Source organism: Lutzomyia longipalpis, chromosome 1 (genome assembly GCF_024334085.1).
Source record: "Lutzomyia longipalpis isolate SR_M1_2022 chromosome 1, ASM2433408v1".
NCBI lineage: Eukaryota > Metazoa > Arthropoda > Insecta > Diptera > Psychodidae > Lutzomyia > Lutzomyia longipalpis.
The window spans coordinates 33,951,114-33,972,491 of NC_074707.1; the positions used below are offsets into that span (position 1 = coordinate 33,951,114).

The 21,378-nt window shown below is 36.0% G+C and overlaps 1 protein-coding gene across 1 annotated transcript in view; it reads right to left on the reverse strand.

Annotated features, from left to right (window-relative positions):
- LOC129786068 (protein amalgam-like) overlaps positions 1-21,378 on the reverse strand; it is a 132,260-nt gene that overhangs the window by 32,863 nt on the left and 78,019 nt on the right. The window lies entirely within an intron of this gene.

Genomic DNA, 21,378 nt, shown 5'->3' on the forward strand with positions numbered 1-21,378 from the left:
GTGGGAGGCCTTGCTAGATACTACCACGTGTGGGCCATTTTACAGATAGGAGTGTATCAATCTCCTGATCCAACCGGTCAACGTGATCTAATTGCACGTTGGCGGATGGGGCGCGTTTCCGGGTTCTGTATTCGAACCGGCGACCTTTGGATGCGCACTCAAGCGCTCTATCCACTGCACCCCAGGCCCACGTATTAAAAGATACAACAAAGTTTTTTTTTCAAAAATATAAGGCTGTATTGCAAGATCCTACTGTGCATATTTCTTATTTAAAAATCAATTATGTATAATAATAATATTTCTATATCATATTGTAATTAATTGTTAACTCATTTAGAGAAGCCAGAATTAAATTTTCTCCCTTATCTCTGTAGAGAAAAGTCGACCTTTTAAAACTTTTAAAAAGTGGTGCAAGGAGAATCTCATTAACTCACTGAATTATCCCCAATGATACGTATATAATCTCCAAATGGCATCCCCTTTTATCTGATCAGGTGTTAGCATTGAAACTATGTATGTTCCAATGAAAATTCCAGATTTGAAAAAAAAAACTTAAGTGGAACGTGTCTCTTGATAAAATTTTCTTCAGTTTTGGATGGAAGACGAATGAGTTCTGTGCAAAGTTAGCGTAGTTATAAATTGCTACACGAGTATAGAAAGCAATTTGCACGGACTTAATGATATTCCTTCGTCGTTGAGCTTTTTTTCGCTCTCTTCTCTTCTTAATTTTTCTTCTCATTCAACTTTCTTGGGGGAGACAACGCAAAAAGTGTGCCAAGGGAGAAAATCTTTGTCCCCATCCACCACAGCGGGGCGGCTTTCCCTCATTCCAATTTATCAGCGTTGGTCTGCAGCATTGTCTATATCTGGTAGATGACTTCCACTAAGTAGGTGCTCGTTCTCCAAAAGAAATGAAGCAGGAGGGGGTTTGAGAAATGAAAGCGAATTTAATCAAATTTCACGGGTGAAAAACGGATTTTGGAGGATGTATTAAATTAACTACGAGGTGAATTAAATCCACCTTCCCCAATCTTCTTCGTTCAACGAATTTCTGAGATTTTTACCAACTTTGTATCTTCTTTGTGCACCATTCTCATCACTAAAGAAACGTATTGACTGAATGAAATGAGAAACGGAGGGTAGAAGATTCTTTAAATAAATAGATAAAAGGAAATTAGAGAGACAATAAAAAATATTTTCTCTCTTATTAATAGCTAATCAGTTTCCTTTCACAATATTTGTGTGAAGGAGAAAAGCTTTGCTTAGTGAGGAAATTAAGGAAATTTTCCACAACAATGAAATCCATATTAAATTTGTTAATTTTGTCCTCCGCATTTTGGGGGTTTTCATCTCTTTGGGTGGGTGATTAAGCAAAACTCCTTGGGTTCCTCCAACGCAGCAATGCTATCCACGCGGAGGGATGAAAATTATTTGACGACGCCAGTAAATTGTGGCATCGTAAAGATAGCGCATTAAAGTAAACACATTTTCACTAAGATTTTGGATAAACTCCATATATATAGAGATAAGCCCAAAAATATTGAGCACTAAAATTTTGCCACTATTTCGCAACGTTAATTAGGCCACGTTTTTCTTCCATGAACATGTTTTTTTTTCGGAACCATTCCGTCACCTAAAACAACTTAATTAGGTGGGTGCCTGCACCATGTTACACCATCTCCGGGAGATATTTGATTTTGTACGCTAAGATTCCTCATGGTGCCCCCTGTGAGCTCTTCTCCAAATAGACCATTAATCATCCTTGGTTCCGGAGATAAAGTCTCCGCTCATTGACATTTCGGGTGCCTGTATTGCGAATTACCCGGACCCATTGGGTTCCTAAATCACTTGTGCGACGAACACGCGTCCTTCTTATGATCTTGAGAATGGGTAAATTAGCTGTGAGATACAGGGTGGGCACTATACTTTTCCCCTTGTAATTGAGATGGGGGTATGAGGGATTTCCTCATTTTGTATTTTTGCTATTTTCTCCACCTAAATTTCATTATCTCGTGACATTTTTTTATCATCTCCGCAGCTTCATACTTTTCCGTGGTACCACCCCCAGTCCACTCTGGTGTGCTGAGGATGGGAGATAATTAAGAACAATGCACCACTGACTCTTAATGGATATTTTCCCTATCATCTTGCCTCTCAATTTACGAGGGCTCTCCTCTGTGGGTTGAATATTACACTGTCCTTGTCCGAAATATTACAACCCGAGTTCAAGGATCCACTTTATACCTTTACCCGTACCCAATCTACCTCACTCACAGTGTCTCCAACACTAATATACATACATAGTGTACATACATATGTATATAGGGGAGAACTTTAATAAGAGGAGACGTGAAGTGTGGGCTAGAGTTGATTTAATTCCAGATAGTTGATTTTATTTATTGCTACTTCTTTTAAATTAAGAGAACAATTTTCTTTTTTTTTTCTTATTAATAAATAAATAAATTAATAAGTTCGTTACGATAATTGACCCAGATTTGCCCATTGTCCTATTTTTGCTTGGAAAATTTTCTTTGTTGGCTTTAAGCGCATAAAAAAATGGCATGAAAAGTTTTTATTTTTACGAAAATCGAATAAATTGGATTTAAGGAAAAGATTTTAAGAATTTCGGTAAAGAATTGACTTGTCTTTTCAAATAAAAATTTCAAAAAGATCAAGAAACTTATGGATATGGGTAAGCCACCAAGTTTTTAAAATTATTGAATCATCCCTTAAATTGTAAAGTGACTTTAGCGCCCCATTGTTCCCGAGAATATCTTCAGTGTAAAATACAGTCAGTTATCTTTATTAAATCTGGAGAAACACTATAATTGGCATAAAGTTAAATCTGTTTAGGGGTGCATGTAATGTGTCGCTGCGAAAATATGAAGAGGGGTATATCAATTGGGCTAAATTTGTGCAAAACAGTCATATACGATATATACGATAATTAATGTGATGGTAATTAACGCAAAGTTTTGTCATATATAACGAAACTTTGACTTTCTCGCCTTCCCTTACCCATTCTTCACGGCAACCCATGTGGCCCAGCCTGAGCCCATCCGTGAGGCCTGAATTTGTTTTGGTAAATAAGAGATATTTTAGTCTCTTATTTCCCCCAACTCTCGGGCAACAACAATATCTCTGTCCCCACAAATTATACTTTAAAATGATGAGTGAGAAAAGGGACACAGGGTGGAATTTGTGTCATTAGAGCAAATGATACCCTGGCTTTCTAACTATGGGGTTTTGCAAATGAAATTCCATTGTCAGATTTTTCATTTCCGCCACTCTGTGGTGAGAATGTGACGAGGTTATATTTAACAATGATGTAATCAACGTTTTCCCAGCTTGCGCAAGGGGGGTAGTGGGTGGCGCTTCTCGTGAGTTGCGGTGTGTGCCTCGAAAATGCGAGAGAGTTTGCATTTTTTGCTTTCTATATTCTCACACCTTCTCTACACCCCTCCCTAAAATTCCCCTGCCCCTAGCCATTGTGGCGGGGGATGATGAAGACTGAAACTTTTCCAAATGATCTCCACCACGACTATATAGTGCGGGAGAAATCCCAAAATTGCACATTAAACTTCACTAATTCTTCGTACGGCCATTAGGTGGCCGTGATGGCCATAACTTCCTTCCGTGTTTCTACAATATTGAGCAATATTTCTCCGAGTTTATGCCAGACACTGCTGCACACCATTCCCACCCTCTAACAAAGGCCACGTTTCTTCATTCCAACAATTTGATGGTATGATGTGTGTGTTTGTTTCTCAAGCCGCAACAATAATGTTGCTGGCGCGGTGCTCTGTGAGGTGTAATGCTCCAGCAATAATACGATGTTTTTGGTAGCAAATAATGGTCCGAGATATTCCTTTTCTTACATCTATGTTGTTTCAATTGTCAGAATCACTTCGGCCCTCAAACCATCACCATCCACCCAGAGCCACCCCCAAAAACCTCATTGGTGGTGCACTTTTGGCAAAAATCACTTGCCACAAGCCCCTTAGCATCCACCTCCCCCGTATACAACGACATGAGGAACTTTTTGCAAAGTCAGTTGGTGATAAATTACACGTAGTATGTATAATAAAAGGAGCATTATGCGTGTTCTTCCAGATTTCTTTCAGCTTGTGGTACTTTATTATTATTCGTTTTGCTTGGAATGAACATGCTTTTGGGTGAACTTTTATTCTTCCCAAGTGGGCTATGTTGTATATGTATGTACCTATGTAATTCCGAAAAAAAAGAACATCACGAGTTTCACATTTTTATGCCCCATGTCGCGTGAATTAACTTTTTTTTTTTCAGGAAAAATTTTTTATTAAATTGATTTAATATTTGAACAAACTGATGAATTTTGCTTGTCATAAAAAATATTTTTTTTTGCAATCTATTAGTTGGTATACCACAATCGTGGCATACCAATTTTATATTAATTTTTGTTTGAAAATTCAATTATTTGATTAACAACTTGGTTCAGATTTTTTTGTAGATTTTATTTTTGAAATGAAATTATTTGCCATGTTGTTTGAAACAGAATTATGAGTAAAAAAGCATGAAATTCGGAGAATTATCAATTTTGGCAAAATTGAAAAATCAGAAACAAAATAATACGAATTTGATTGGCAATACTTTGTACTAGGCAACTCCATTGAGCTGCAAAATTTTGGAAACATTGCAATGGAGGCGCCAGGTTGTCCAACGGACTCAATTTTTCTTCAAAACCACCCATAAATTGCAGTGGAGACGCCTGGTTCTTTTTTGCTTTTCAATTTTAGTACACAATATATCTAAAGATCGAGATGGAGACGCCGGGTGTTTTATAGGCATTGCTTTTTTTCTTTATATAGCAAGAAAATTTTTGCAATGGAGGCACCTGGTTCTCAAATAAAGTTATTATTCGTTTGGATTCAAACTAATTAAATGTTTTATAATCGATTTTTATGCTTGATTCAAGCCAAATTAAACTAAAGCTTGTCACAAAATAAATAATCAATGTACCGAATTGATTATAAGTTAAGAAAACTTCCCTAAGAAACCTTTAAAACCCAATTAGAGATAAAATATAATGCACAAAGAATTCTCTATTTAAGTGGAATGTTCTTTTAATTCAATTTAAAGCAATGGGGGAGGAAATCCTCAAGTTTGACATAAATCTGCAATGTTATCCAACAAAAGGAAGGGTATATAGTGAAACAACTTAGGGTCGGTCTCGATTGAATTTTTCGGTGTAATGTGAAAGAGAATGAGGAAGAATGTTTCCATTATTTACTTAAAAAGAAGGTTCACCCAAAACACTTAAGGTATTGTTGAGTTGAGAGCCAAAGGGGATGGTGGTGGCATGGTAGCGGTTGTAGTTGGAGGAGGAAGAGGAATTTATAGACAATACAGAATGTCTCGGAGAGAAACTTTCAAAAAATACACCAAGTGGCTCCGGGTAAGAAGGGGCCGGCTGTGGGAGTGGAATGCGGGGAAAAAAAGGAATGTCGTTTCCCGCATAAATTGATTAAATAAATTAACTTAATGAGCGAAACTTTTACCTCGACCACCTTCTCTTACCTTACATACACATCTTTCTTTTGTGGGGATGCGGTGCGGAAAGTGGCAAAGGGATGCTGGCAAAAGTTTGTCTCGGACCCACCCATACTGTCTCCCCCATTTCAAGCTATACATAGAAGTATATATACCGTTCATAAGTATACGTTTAAACCCCAAGCACGTAAATATACGTTCGAAGGTAGACAGAAGGGTATGGGGGTATACAGCTGCAGAAATCGAGATCTCGAAAATCTCGAACTTCTCCATAGTGCCAGCAGACCAAGAGACTAAAAGGAATAAGGGGGCATGGTGATGAGAGAAAATCTTTCTTTCTGCACAAGAAACTTTTCATACACTTTTCGTCCAACATGCCAGGACGATTTTCGCGCCACATTGCAACGCTTTCTCATCCCCCAAAACCCCTTATGAAGGAGTTGGTGCTCTTGCTCACCCTCTCTCCTTCTCTCCTTCTCGTAAATCAAATAAAATAAAACCTCCATCGAGCTTTACCATCATCTTCATGGTTTTAGTGATAAATCAAGAAATTTTATTCCAACTTTACCACCCTTCGGGGACTTTTTATTTCTCTTCTGGTTCACGCTGAAAGCGCACAGAGCGGTGAATCCGGCGCTTCCTCATAATGCCCCAATGACTCCCCATTATTTATTGCAATTGTCTGTTTAATAAGGAGGCTTCCTTTTGGAAAATGAGTGAGTTTAGTGTCTGGTTGAATTTAAAATCTCAATTTATTACGACTCTTTTTTCCACCATAGTTTTTCCGATTCCGCCTTCTGACTCTTCCCTTGTGCTATGTTATTTTTTTCTACAGCCAACACTGAGATTCCTCCTTTTCATCTTCTGCATTTGTGTACGCTCCTTTTCGCAATAAAGCTCACATTCAAGACAAACATTCCCATAAAAACTGACAGTCACTCCTTTTATTAATACTCCTCGAGAAATTTATTATTAGTTGGTGTTCCACTTCGTGGCCAACACCAAGTATTGTAATCGTCGGATTTTCCGACCACCTCAGATCGGGCTCAAACTTGGTATGAGCACGTTTCAGACAACCTACATTCCAAAACTGGTGGTGGAAAATTTTTGATCCGGCCGGCCTGCCGGCCTGCCGGTGGTCCATACTTTGTCTTATAACTCGAGAATGGTAGAAGATAGAGACTTCCGGTTTGAAGTTTTCTATAGAAATATGGGTGTAAAATTTCTTTTTTTCGCATTTTCAAAATCCAAGATGGCCGCCGTCCGCCATTTTGAACTACCATCAACCACTTGCCTTACAGCTAGAGGTCTGAAATTTTATTATGTTGTAGAGCTCAGTGAGACGTTTTCATCGATAATTCATACTTGAAAATCGGTTAAGCGGTTTAGCAAATATGACGGCCCAAAGCAAAAAGTGTTTTTTCGATATAACTCGAGAACGGCTTGACCGATTTTGACCATCTTGGTATCAAATGAAAGGTTTTAAGAAGCCCTACAACTGTCTAGAACATTCCAAGTTCCAAAAACATCCGCAAGAGGTGCTAAAATCAAAAACAAAAATTGCCTAACTTTAAGGGGCAATATCTCCGAATCCCCATTAGGCAAATCTTTTAAATTTTGATATGTTGTAGCCTGGCTCAATATCTTTCATCAGTCCGAAAATGAAGAAATTATATGTCGCCGTTTAGAAGATATAGCCATTTGAAAAATTCTTGAATTTGAAAAGTTCTAATAGCCATATCTCTTGAACGGCTTGTCCGATTTTTCTGAACTTGGTATCAAATTAAAGGTTTTGCAATACTCTACAACTTTCTAGAACATTAGAACCTTGTAAAACTATTCTTTTAGGGCAAAAAATGCCAAAAAAGGTCACCTTGAAATGTATCGAAATATATGTCAGATTATAGTTTATTTCAAGACCTTTCCAAAACTGGTCAATAAATTTCTATAGGTCTTATAGAACCAGAGATATGACCATTTTTATCCATCAAATTGCTGAATTTCACAAAAAAAATCAACTTTGCCTACTAATTCTGCTCACAAATCGCACTACAACGCATAAACAAACTTCTACACGTTGTGGGACACCAACTCTTATAACTGGACGCGTTATGATTGACTTTCTTTATGTGAAAAAGAACATTGAAGAGGGCTTTTTTTGCTGCTTCCTTCTTTCCTAAAAGGACTTTTCGCCATAATACCGATAAACTGTTCATTGGGCTATTATTGAAAAGTCAACAAGCGCAGAATTTATCTCATTTGCTCTGGGAAACTATATTTAATAAAATATGCTCGTGGAAATTGTGAAATAATTAAATTTTGAAAGCTTTTTGTTTTATTTATTGAGCATAAATGTGCATTTTTTTTTTGTTCTAGAATGTATTGAAAATAGTTAACTTGATGCACTTTGGTGATAGGATCGAAATAATTCTATCTTTAGTCTACTTTGAATTGAGTTCAAAGAGTTTCTGATTTAATTCAAAATTATTAGCATAAGAACTAAAATTTACACCTCCAATATAAACCAATTTCTACTTATTAATATTCAATGCAAATATTCGCTCTCAGTGGTGTATAAGATATTATAAATTTACGATAGTTCAAGTGTAATTTGCGTGAAAATTCACCGAAGAACATTCAATTGGTTTTGCGGGAAACTTTATGTAATTTACTATGCATGTGCAATTATTAAGGAGGTTCTAAGCTCTGTTTAAAGCTGATACAGTTTATTAATTTTAAGACAATTATTTTGGTTGTAGATATGTGTTATTATACGAACATTTATGTTATGTTTATTAAGTCAATGTAGCTGTAAGATATTTAGAAATCGTTTCAAAGCTCTGTTCTTCATGATAGTGTGATATGCTTGACTTTATCCAGAGAACAATAAGCTTCTTAAAATTAACAATAGATCTATTTTAAACGAGTGTTGAAGATTTAACAATATTAACTACGTAAAACCAAATAAAAAAAATTTCAGATTGATAAAGACAAAATTGAGAGCAATTAGGACAAAAAAATTTATTAATCTACTATTACTATTACTATTACTATTACTATTACTATTACTATTACTATTATTATTACTTTCAATCATATAACATTGATTCTAAATCTTGATGCGCTAATTTTCTTAAGACTGTCACGAATATAATACAACCTTTAATAAATAAACAAAGGGAAGTATTTATGCTGCTCAGCATAATTAAAATACATATAAATAAATTTAAAATCATAAATTCAAAACATTTCTTAATGAAAAATGTCCTTAAAAATAAAGAAAATGCTTCTGAGAACATATTTATTGATTTCGTGATTGAAATTCGTCTTGTTTGTGCATTGAGATATTCCTTAATATATATATATATTTTTTTTATTATCTATTTATTTTATATCCTTCATAAATTTTATTAATTTTTCATCATTTCATATCACTCGGTTGGAAAAAGCTCTCGCGCACGTGAAACGATTTTGAAAGCACTTCCAAAAGGGGGGAGGTTGAATGAAAATAACTTTATATGTAACGCGAAAGTTTATATTTGAGTAACGTACTTGGCACTTGTACGCTTTACTAATTTGGCAGTTTGGCAGTGAAGAGTGCGAGGGTGTTGTAGGTATATGTATGTATATATTTGAGGAAGGGGCTGCTGTGTCCCATGAGGAACTTCACACAGAAAATCAGACGAGTGTGTCATTTGGATGGTTCGTAAAATGGGGAATAAACATTGCACGTGAATTCCACAGGGGAGACGGTTGTCGTGTAATCAAATTTCGGCGTCTCTGAATTATTCTCCTTCGACGCTCGTTAAATTCCCAGGATGATGAGATTATAATTGATCTCGTGATACGGTTATTATTTTTGCCTTTGTCGTCCCTCCCTGAGCATTGAGTTTCAACAAGCTGCCGGATGTTCGGGGAGAGCATTTAAACGGGTATGGGGTGCTTTGGGGGGTGGATTCTTTTCAAGCGGAGAGAGCTTTTTTCCCCGCTCTTGTGTTGTTGGAGAAAACTATAAGTCACGAACCACCCATTTCTTGCACTTTTGCTATGGGAAGAAAATAGAGTGAAAAGTTTCAGGGGAGAAAAAGCTCTTGTATTTTCCCGTCTGCACGCACGAATTCAACACACAATGACATGGCAAGAATTTTTGACTGTGTGAAAATCTACAGAATGCCGGAGTAAACTGGTTGAAATGAGCCAAATGACCATAAAAGCGTGAATTTTCGTTTTTTGGGGGTGGAAGCATTAAATAGGGGGTGTGTATATAGTACTTTGCTAGAGCTGTTGCCTGCAGCAGTCAAAATGTACTGGTAAGCTGACCAAGCTTACGCGAGCTGTGTTTCTTTCAGTGTACCAATTTTGTGAGAGCAAACTAGAACGCGAATTAATTTAAATACGCGCAAAGTCGGGAAAAGTTGAAAAGTCATACCCTAAGAAATGTTTGGAAGGCCATATCTCGAGAACGGATCCATAGATTTTCATAAATTTTTTTTTGTTTGAAAGGTCTCGAAGTTAGCTATAACATATCGAAAAATGAAAAAAATTTATGTCGCCATTTTCGAAAAATTCGAGTTCGAAATTTTCGAAAACTTTGTTTTTGACTTTAGCGCCTCTTGCGGTCATTTCTCGAAGTTGCAATGTTCTAGACATTTGTAGGGTTTCTCGAAACCTTTCATTTGCGCTTGAGTTGATCTAGATCGGTCTTGTAGAACCCGAGATATGACATGCCAACTTTGGAAGGCTATATCTCGAGAACGGATCCATAGATTTTCTTCATTTTTGGCATGAAGCTAGATAATATGGTCAGCTACAACATATCAAAAAATGAAGCAAATCGATAATGGCGTTTTCGAGATATTCATCGAAAACTCATCGAAAATTTTGTTTTTGATTTTTGGCCCCCTAGCGGTCACTTTTGAAACTTCTGATGTTCTAGAGAGTTGTAGGGTTTGTTGAGAGCTTTCATTTGAGCCCGGGTTGATCAAAATCGGTCAAGCCGTTTTCGAGTTATGGTCGATTTTCGATGAAAAATTGTGGCGGCCATATTGACTAAACGGCTTGACCGATTTTCGAAAATGAGGTATCGTTGGAAAGCTTTTGATGGTCCCTACAACATATCAAAATTTCAGCCCTCTAGCTATAATAGGGGCTGAGATATTGCAAAAACAAAATTTTGAGGTTATTCAAAATGGCGGACGGGGGGGTGGGGGGGTGGATTTGACCTCATAATCGGATTTCTTCAGGTCGATATTTAAACTTTGCCGTTTACCGCAAGTCTCTATCTATCACCGTTCTCTTGCAATTTAAGTTTATAATCCGGACGGACGGCCGGACGGCCGGACGGCCGGAAAAAATCTTATTTTTGGCGCATACGTTTTTTGGAATGTGGGGACCCTAATTCGTGCTCATCCCAAGTTTGAGCCCGATCTGACGACTTTCGATTTTGCTCGGTACACAAAAGCTGTGTCTGAAAGAAACACAGCTAATATGAAGAGTTTAGTATTCAATATAAAATGAACGGATGTTACTCTTGTAATAACTTCATTACTTAATTAGATTAGAGAAGGTACATAAGGTAAGAGGCGTAAAGAGGAAAGTCCTCGAAAAGCTCCCCTTAAGTACATTTGAGCAACACGCCTCCAAGCACATTATGTGGAAAGCACTCTCTGTGACTTTTTCCACCCCATCGTTGACCAAAAGCGACAAGAAGTTGCTTGAATTGAATTTTTTTCTGTGTTCCTTCAAAACACCATTCAACCCCGAATTTTTTGCGCTTATTCTGACCAAAAAAAGGATGCCCTGGGACGCCCCAAATGCCAAGTTGCCGTGGTTGCAGTGAAAACACCAGAAGTGATGGATGAAAGTGAAAGCAAATGAGAATTTTTTTTGCCTACCACCCTCCCTAAACCACTGAGTGAGTAATTTTTGCTGATGAGAATAATATCATTGTTGCTTCCGCTCCGCGTGTTTCAATTCTTTGCTCGCACAGAACTTAATCTCTCATCACGCAAAAAATACTCAAATTAATTCACATTGTTGAGATCATTCACTGCGGGATGAGGGCTTTAATATACAACTGCAGTGAGAGCTTTAAAAGCTTCCTACATGTAAAGCAAAGATTATATACAATACATACATACATATAGACATCACAATACCCTCCTGGGGCAAATTGTGCTTTCCATATGATTAAATTGAATTTAGTCCTATTGGATTACCCACAAACACATATAAATCAAAGTTTGATTGTGCATGACGGAATCACGAAAAGCTTCGAAATAGAACTTGGTGAAAGAAGTAATCAGCGGTTTGCAATTTCATCATGTAAGAAATGAAACATAAAATCGATTTAAGGTCAGACGTTTTGCTTGAATGTATCATAGATTTAAGATTTTATTTTGCTTTTACTTTTCTTTGGGCTGTGGGCCTGGGGTGCAGTGGATAGAGCGCTTGAGTGCGCATCCAAAGGTCGCCGGTTCGAATACAGAACCCGGCAACGCGCCCCATCCGCCAACGTGCAATTAGATCACGTTGACCGGTTGGATCAGGAGATTGATACACTCCTATCTGTAAAATGGCCCACACGTGGTAGTATCTAGCAAGGCCTCCCACTACTTCTCCGCAAGGAGAACAACAACATCATATAGGGCGGCCCGCCCTGTTCCTATATGGGACGTAGCGCCAAAATATTTTTTTTCTTTGGGCTAAAGAATAAAAGATTAAAAGGTTTAAATGTATTCAATAAAAAATGTTGTGAAAAATGCCTTTTAGGCGGAAAGTCTCGAACTTCTAAACAACTTTTAAAAAAAACGTTTAACTTCTATGCTAAACCAGCATAAAATCATAAAAATGTTTAATGATCGTAAAGTTTAGTTGAAGACATCAAATTCAAAATAATAAATAAGTTTGGAAGTACTCAACAAATCATCAAGTAAAATGAAATATTTTGCCAACTCTGACAGTAGGTTTTCATGCTAGTAGATCACAACATTGCAAGACAAGTGGTCAAAAATATATACAGAGAGTTTCCTAAATAAAGGAGAACATTGCGGTTTTGTAGCAATAATTTAATGTTCTGTGAACACGAAATGAGACTTTTGTACGAAATGTAGATTTCACAAAATAGCAAGTTTTGTATCCTCGTGCACGATTTTGTGATGAGAAAGTAAAATGGATTCAATGGCATGGTTTGAGGAGGGGGTTGGGGGTGTGAGAGGAGATTTTCAGGGCAGTTCTCGTTTTCCATGGTAAAGAAACTCCGGCCACAATGAATGAATTTCCATAGCATAGTGGAGGTGGACGTAAAAGGGTATTAAACGGCAACCACTGGTCATTCATCAGAAAAGCTACCCCTTTAAGCCATCCCCCTATTTTTCGGGGGAAGGAACCAAGGAGAAGAATACAAAAAAGCAACCAACAAAACCATCAGTTCTAAATCGTCTTTTTCCCACGCGACCAACTCTGTGGGGCATAACAAATTCATTCCCTCTCGAGGGACTACAAATAATAAGCAAACTTTTCGTCACCAGCTGCGCCAAATAATGTGGCCACGTCGCTCTGGTTTTTCGCACTCAAGACTTTTTTGTGGGTGGAGTTGGTAGAGACGAAGATGAAATTTCAATTTATTAGTACAACAGTAGAATCAATTAGGAGGATCCTTTGCGGGAAGAGCAAATTAAATCATTCGTGAAAAATGCTCACAGGAAATTTAATATTCAAAGTTGTCTGAGGGGGTGGACTTTGGGGAGAAAAAGAAATAAAACATCCCACCTGAATGTGGTTGTATCTGTAAAACCCTAAATCATGGGTTTTCCATTCGCTGCATCACTGAATGGAACAATTTTTTTCATGCGAATGTGAAAAATCTAGATATACGAATTGAAAAGTTGTCCATTCAATCTTTAATCTGATGACCCGAAAGCACCTCCAGTTGCTAAGGGTAGCAACACATACACATATAGAATATGCGGGGTATTAAATGCATCCATCCGAGTAATTTGCAACATTCCCTCTATATCTGGGATTGTTGTATATGAAGGGAATCGCAAAGACTCTCTCCTGATTCTCCATATGGTGACAATGTGCACGACGAATTACTCAATTCAGTGGAAAGACAATGCTTTGTGAATTCATTTTCCATTCCGCAACCATTGTACAATTTTAGAGCAAACACATAGACAGGGGGAGGAAGGGAAAAGCACATTCCTGAAATAGGAAACCAATTCAGCAACTTTCCATGTACCACAGTTACTACACCCTCTCCCTTACGATGGATTCATATGCAAATTATCACTTTATATGGTGAGATATTTAATAAATATATAGCATACATGTAGGTACCATGAGAGGAAATAAACAGAATGGGGAAAATATTGAGGGATTTCCGGAAAAGAGTGGATGGAAGGGGAGGTGGGGAAAGGCTTATCAAACTCAAAACATCACTTGAGCTTGCAAGAGAAAATTGACAGAGCTTTAAGCTATGTTAAGTGTTTTTTAAGCTCTGTCCTAATTAGTGAGATGAATTCCGGAAAGGGGTGTACGACTGCTAATGAGTTATGCAAACTCTCCGGACAATATTGTCGTCAATGGGAAATATCTGTAAGGGGTAATAAATTGTGACAAAATTAATTGCAGCAAAATGTAAGAAGACCAATGGCAAGGGGTAAATAGCAGAAGAGCTTTCTCAAGTTACGCATTCGGAATTTAGAAAATATTTGTTTAATTTATGGAATGTGGGAAATTAGGATGTTAGTCAATTTGAATTTAGATTAGATTAAACTTTAGAATGATTTTTTAGGAAATATTTACTTAAAGAAAGGAATGATTATCCTTTTTTTTCAATAAGAAATTTTTTCTCCAATTGAAACAGACAATTTCATGCAATATTCAATAAAATTAAAGTAAATAACATTTCAAGATTCTACAGAAGGAAGGTCTGGATTAAAGAAGAATACCTATCTAATGGGTTAATACAATTCTGTGATCATAAAAAGACAATTTAATCTAAATTATATACCATTTCACCAACAATAAAACTAATGATTCCTTTCAAAACACTCTCTAGATTCCAAGTCCAGGGTCATAAATGTCCTTTTTAGAGGAGATACCAACGTTGATTTTATCTCGCCTCGAGAGAAATTTCGACGAACGTGCGAACTGCTGAACTTTGAATTTCAACTAAAATGCATTCCCGTGGGGAACAAGAAAGTTTACTTGGAGAATAACACCGCCACAACATTATATTGCAACACTTGATGGGCATGAAGAAGCTTTTTGCCGTCTCCTTCGCATTTTCGTCCCCTTTCGCGTACCACCCATAAGGGGGTACAATTTTATTTCCTTCCAAGCAGATTTATCCACACCAACTCGATTACCGTCGCGATGTACACAGTTGCACTTTTGCCACGGAATGAATGCACCACGTTCCCCCGTGGGAATGACGTGACAGTACCAGAGGTGGAGTGTCAAGTTTTTAAGGAAATTTATATTCTCTCCTTCGGTACAGTATACACATAGAATTGGGATAATGCACAACAGAGTAGGATAATTTTCCTTTCTTAGATGTGAAATTTCCCCAACACGTTGGAGATCCCTCGGCATTTTGTGTGGTGGTCAGTTTGAATGCTTCCTTGTGAGATGTTTTTATACGAAGGGTTTTCTAGGTACTGTGAGGTACTTGAACAATGGGAATATTTGCTGAGGAAACAACACTAAAAGTAGGTACCTTGGTGAGTGCGAAATAATTGGTTTTTGTTGGGAAAGTCTCAAGTACTAGACACAAAGTTTCTTTTAAAGCTTTCCTAAAAAAGAGGGAATGAGAAAAAAAAGAGATAAGGTTGTCTGTTGTCATTTAAAATTCTTCCCACGGAGTATAATGTTTTTTCCCTCAACAAATGCTAATCATGGGTTATAAGAAAACTTGAAAGAATAATTTATTATTGGATTATGCAAATCACAAGTTTTATAATGACTTTTCTTTCGTTTCTTTTGTAGGTAACATTGGAAAGCTTTCACAATATTGCAATCGAAATTCATCTAAATGAACACATTTTAATCAATGAGCTTTACTGTGAAACCTTTCTGATAAAAGCCCTTACTCACAAAGATAAAAACACTCAATCTAAAAAATTTATTACAATGATAAAAACCGCGGTTAAAAACTTTTTATTTGCAATGTTTTCTTTAAAAGAAAATTATTAAGTAATTAAATGTTTTCTTACGTTGCAAAACCATAAAATAAAGAATTTATCTCAGTTTTTAGAATAAAAACGAATTATATACGAATTATGCCATTGTAGAGTATTAAAGTAAAAATTTTATTTAATGATAATTTTGTATAAAAAGTTTAACTCTATTTAATAATATCCTAAAAAGAATTTTAGAGTCAAAAAAGAAAATAATATGATTGCATAAAAACGAGTTCAAACCAGGAAATAAAGTTAGGGAACAAATCCTGGAGGAATTATAAATTAAAGTTGAGAACTATCTTGCATAATTCGCTTAATTATTTCAGATTTGTTAATGCATGAGTAGGATAATTGAGAATTATTGAAGTAGAAAATGATCATATTGTCTGAGGGATTTACAAAAGTTAAACATAAACGATTTTCCAATAAAATAATTCCCTGGGAAAGTTTCTTATTCTGCACTGTAGGTATGCCCTGAATAATCCTCACATTGAAGTTTTCGTGTACATTTTGTCTTAATGTAGTTATACACACATACTTTAATTGGGTTAATTGTAGGTAATTATTTGAGCAAGTTCTTAATTTTTACGAGAACCTTTAAATTCGACCTAGAAAATGTTTTAAATGACGGAAGTTATATTAAAATCGAAATAATGAATTAAATTAATTTTATAGGTTCTTATAATATTATGAATTAATTAATTTTTTAATGATCTTTCATTTCTTGAAAAAAAAAATTTTTCCGCCATGAGTTGGAAAGAAAAAGAGTTCTCACCAGCAGAAAACAATCTCTACAAATGAGGACATTGGACGTGCAGAAAAAGCTTTTTCCTTCCACGTTTGCCACACCACTATATAGGAACAAAAATTTCCAGTTGAATCAGAAAAGTTTCTCAAGTGGTATTTTAATTGCTTTTTATGTTCCTGTCTCACCCCTTCTCCTCCCTTGTGGCATGTGGAGGAATTGCGTAAAAGGAATGGGACTCACACAAAGAGCATCATCATGGAACTATTTGATTCGGAATCCTTTTTCGCCACAACTTTTTTCTACTCTCCTTCTGTTTGTTTCTCATTCGTTTCTCACACCCCAAAAAATCCCCCTCAATCCCTTCAGCAATTCAGCACTGAATGTGATTTTTATTGCACACATTTTCCACTATATGAGAACTTTTCGATTAGAAAAACATTTTACTTTATTGTAACCCTCATAACTTCCACTGAACGTCGTCAACATAAAACTTATAGGTAAAAAGGTGAGATTCTACTAATAGTTAAAAATAAAATAAGAAAGAACGTGGTTTTGAATTAAATTAGTTGGTGTACCATTTGTTTGTTTTTTTGTGGTTTTTTATAAGTAAAATTTGCTAGTGGAGCTAAAATTTGATTAATTCTATAATTTGCATTAGACTATTAACTGAATTGTATTTAAAATTAATTTTAAAAAAATAATTATAACAATTTAAATCGATGAAGCGACAAAAAGTATTATTATCTGTCTATTAACTAAATAAAATTATTTTAAATTGTTTGAAATGAAACAGAATTAAATAGGTAATTTGAATAATTGAAATATGATGACTAATAACTAAATATTTTAAATATTAATTCCTAAGAGTATATATTTTTTTAAATCTAAACCTCTTCACAATTTGTTAGTTTTCATATTATTTAACTGAAAAATTTATAACAGTAGGAAACAAACAGTGACGCAATAAGAACTACGACTAAAAGTTTTTTTTGCGTTCTTTTTAATGAGTTACACAGTACAGGACATAAAATGTTCTTTTTATTTCTCACACCTGCAACAATTAGAATAGCGAAATTAAATTAATTTAATTTCCAAGGTTTCTCCGGGCATATAAAAGCTCCAGAAAGATAGACGGGAATTTAGTTTAGCCAAAATGGCAGTGAAGGAAAGTCAAGTGAACGGTTTTCAAGAAGATAGTGCAGAATTTTCAAATGGATTAAGTTACTTTCACAGTATTGGAAAGAATTCTCTACTTTACCGAACAATTGGACAACAATTGAGTATTGTTGCCAATGAAGATCCAGATCGAGAAGCTTTTGTGTTTTTTGAAGAAAATATAAGATTCACTTATGGGGAGCTTTTAGAGAAAGCTGATTGTTTGGCAGCTGGATTTCAGTGTTTGGGACTTGAGAAAGGTGATCGTGTGGCTATTTTAGCTCCTAATGTGTCAATGTGGCCTATAGTGTTTTATTCTGCTGCAAGAGCTGGTCTTATTTTGGTGTCTCTCAATCCAACCTTTAACTCGCAAAAGATTGCTGAATGGTTAAATAAAGTTAAGGCAAAAGTTTTAGTGGCATCAGAACAATTTGGTTCTGAATACAATTATTATGAAAAACTCTTGGAAACTATGCCTGAGTTGAGAACTTCTCATGGAGGAAAAATTCAGAGCAAAGCCATTCCTTCCCTCTCGACAATCATCATTGATTCTGAGAAGAACTATACGTAAGTTTTTGCTTTAAATATGTTTTATTAAAAATTTAAATTATTTCTAAAACTTCAAAAATTCATTTGAATTTCAGGGGAACCCTTCGTCTTAAAGATGTTATGACATTGCCAAGAATTTCTCAAATTCAAAACATTGAAGAGCAACAAAAGGACATCAGTCCAGACAGTGGGTACAACATTCAGTTCACCTCAGGTTTTACAGGACCCCCAAAAGCTGTCCTAGTTAGCCATTTCGGTGACATTAACAATGCAATCAGTTTTGGCGAGAGATGTGAAGTAAATAGTGCTCGGATGTGCATGCCTGTACCATTCTTCCACATCTATGCAATAACAATATCATTAGCAGCTCTATGTAATCAAGGAACAGTCGTTGTACCGAGTTTTATTTTCAATCCTGAGAAAACTCTTCAGGCTATTTGGAAAGAAAGATGCTCAATTATTTTTTCTATGCCGAAATTTTATATTGAGCTCATAGCCAAACAGAGAGAGCTAAAGTTGGACATTAACTTAAAAATTGGTGTATCTGGCGGGTCAATGTGTTCACCAGAATTATTTTACGAGACTAAGAAGGAGTTAGGTTTGGAGAAATTTAAGGTAATTAAACTTTTTCATTTTTATATCTTGAAAATAAAATTATTTTTAATGTAATTTTTTTTCAGATGGCTTTAGGTATGACAGAAAGTAGAGTTAGCTTTGCATTTGTTCCAGATGAAGTGGAAAAAGAGAAACTCGATACAGTTGGATATGTATTGGATAATACGGAAGTGAAAGTTACTGATGGTGAGGGAAAAATGGTTCCATTTGGAACACCAGGAGAGCTCTGTGTTCGTGGATATCAAACCATGATAGGCTACTGGGAGGATGAGGAGAAGACAAGGAAAGTCCTTGGAAGCGACGGATGGATAAGAACAGGAGACTTCGTGGTTCTTGAATCAAATGGATATGGAAAAATTATTGGAAGGATAAGTGACCTCATCACAAAAGGAAGTGAAAGAATTTTCCCAAAAGATATTGAGATACTTTTGGGAAAGCATCCAAGTATCGCTGAAGTTTACATTGTAGGCGTACCAGATGAGCATCTGGGGGAAGAGTTGTGTGCCTTTATTGGGCTTCGTGATGAATTTGAAGCAATTTCCTCTCAGGATATTTATAAATACTGTCAAGGAAAAATAGCCCAATCCCATATTCCTCGTCACGTTCAACTCGTAAAGGATTTTCCTAAAACCGTTTCGGGAAAGGTTATCAAGTCAGACCTTAGAGAGCAATTTTTGCGCAATAGAGAAAATTTAGATTTTTGAATATTTCATCATTAATCGCATACCTACCCTAATAGACTTTCTATATAAATAATCTAAAGCAATTGGATTTTCATTATTGGGAAAATAAATATCTGAGTTTTCTCTTTTTAGCTGTGATTCTTTCTTCAAAGAAGCACAGCTTCTGTGTACACTCAAAAATGCAAAGTCGTCAGATCGGGCTCAAACTTGGGATGAGCACGAATTAGGGTCTCTACATTCCAAAAAACGTATGCGCCAAAAATCTGTCCGGCCGTCCGTCCGGCCGTCCGGCCGTCCGGCCGGCCGGAGTATAACGCTAAATTGCGAGAGAACGGTGATAGATAGAGACTTGCGGTCAACGGCAAAGTTCATATATCGGGTGGAAGACATCCGATTATGACGTCAGATCCGACCCCCCACCCCCCCGTCCGCCATTTTGAATAACCCCCAAATTTTGTTTTCGCTATATCTCAGTCCCTGTAATAGCTAAAAATCTGAAATTTTTATATGTTGTAGGGGCCATCAAGACCTTTCCAACGATACCACATTTTCGAAAATCGGCCAAGCCGTTTAGCCAATATGGCCGCCACAATTTTTCATCGAAAATCGACCATAACTCGAAAACGGCTTGACCGATTTTGATCAACTCGGGCTCAAATGAAAGATATTAACGAGCCCTACAACTGCTCGGAACATTGCAAGTTCAAAAAATGACCGCAAGTGGCGCTAAAATCGAAAACAAAATTTTCGATGAGTTTTCGATGAATATCTCGAGCACCGCTTTATAGAATTGCTTCATATTTTGGTATGTTATAGTTGGCTATAATATCTTTCATCATGCCAAAAATGAAGAAAATCTATGTAGCCGTTCCGGAGATATCGCGTTTTAAAGTTAACATGTCATATCTTGAGTTGCATGACTAACACCCCGCGAAGCGGGGCGTTTTATATATACACATATAAAAGTAAAGTAAAATATATATAAATGCATAGATATATACATTATATATACATATAAAAATGCAAAGATAAAGATATATAAACTGCAAATATAAAAATTAAATATAGCATGGATGGAACAGTATAAAGCGAAAGAACGGTAAGTAAAACTTACGGGCTGTGATTCTTTCTTTGTCAGTGAAATGTGAAGATGGCAGAAAATTGAGGATGGGCAAAATTTGAGGAGAGACTTACTCGTGAGCCGAATCACAGCCAACGCCCTCCACGATTCAGACTTTCTTCAAAATTTCAGCGCGTTGGCTGTGATTCGGCTCACGAGTAAGTCTCTCCTCAAATTTTGCCCATCCTCAATTTTCTGCCATCTTCACATTTCACTGACAAAGAAAGAATCACAGCCCGTAAGTTTTACTTACCGTTCTTTCGCTTTATACTGTTCCATCCATGCTATATTTAATTTTTATATTTGCAGTTTATATATCTTTATCTTTGCATTTTTATATGTATATATGTATAATGTATATATCTATGCATTTATATATATTTTTTTTTAGTTTACTTCTGCTTTTTAATTCAAATCTTGTGATGTAAGTATATCTCAATGCTAATTAAAACCCGAAATATGCACAAAACTGAGAAAATTGAAAAAGCGATATCCCATGAAATGACTTAAAAAGTGTAAATGAAATTAATGGCTAATATCAAATCGAATCATCGTGTTGGGACATTTAAGAAATTATCAACTAATCATAAAGAATGAGATAAGATTAAATAGAGAAATTGTACTAAAAAGATGAAATAAAAATGAAGGAAAATAATCTATTCCAGGAATAAGTATTCAACAAATCTTCAGGTGATAAAAGAATTGGTATTAATACTTTATAATATCTTATCTTAAAGTTAGTCACTAAGAAAACTTCGAAGAAAACACATCTCTAAAAGAGAAAATTTCTTT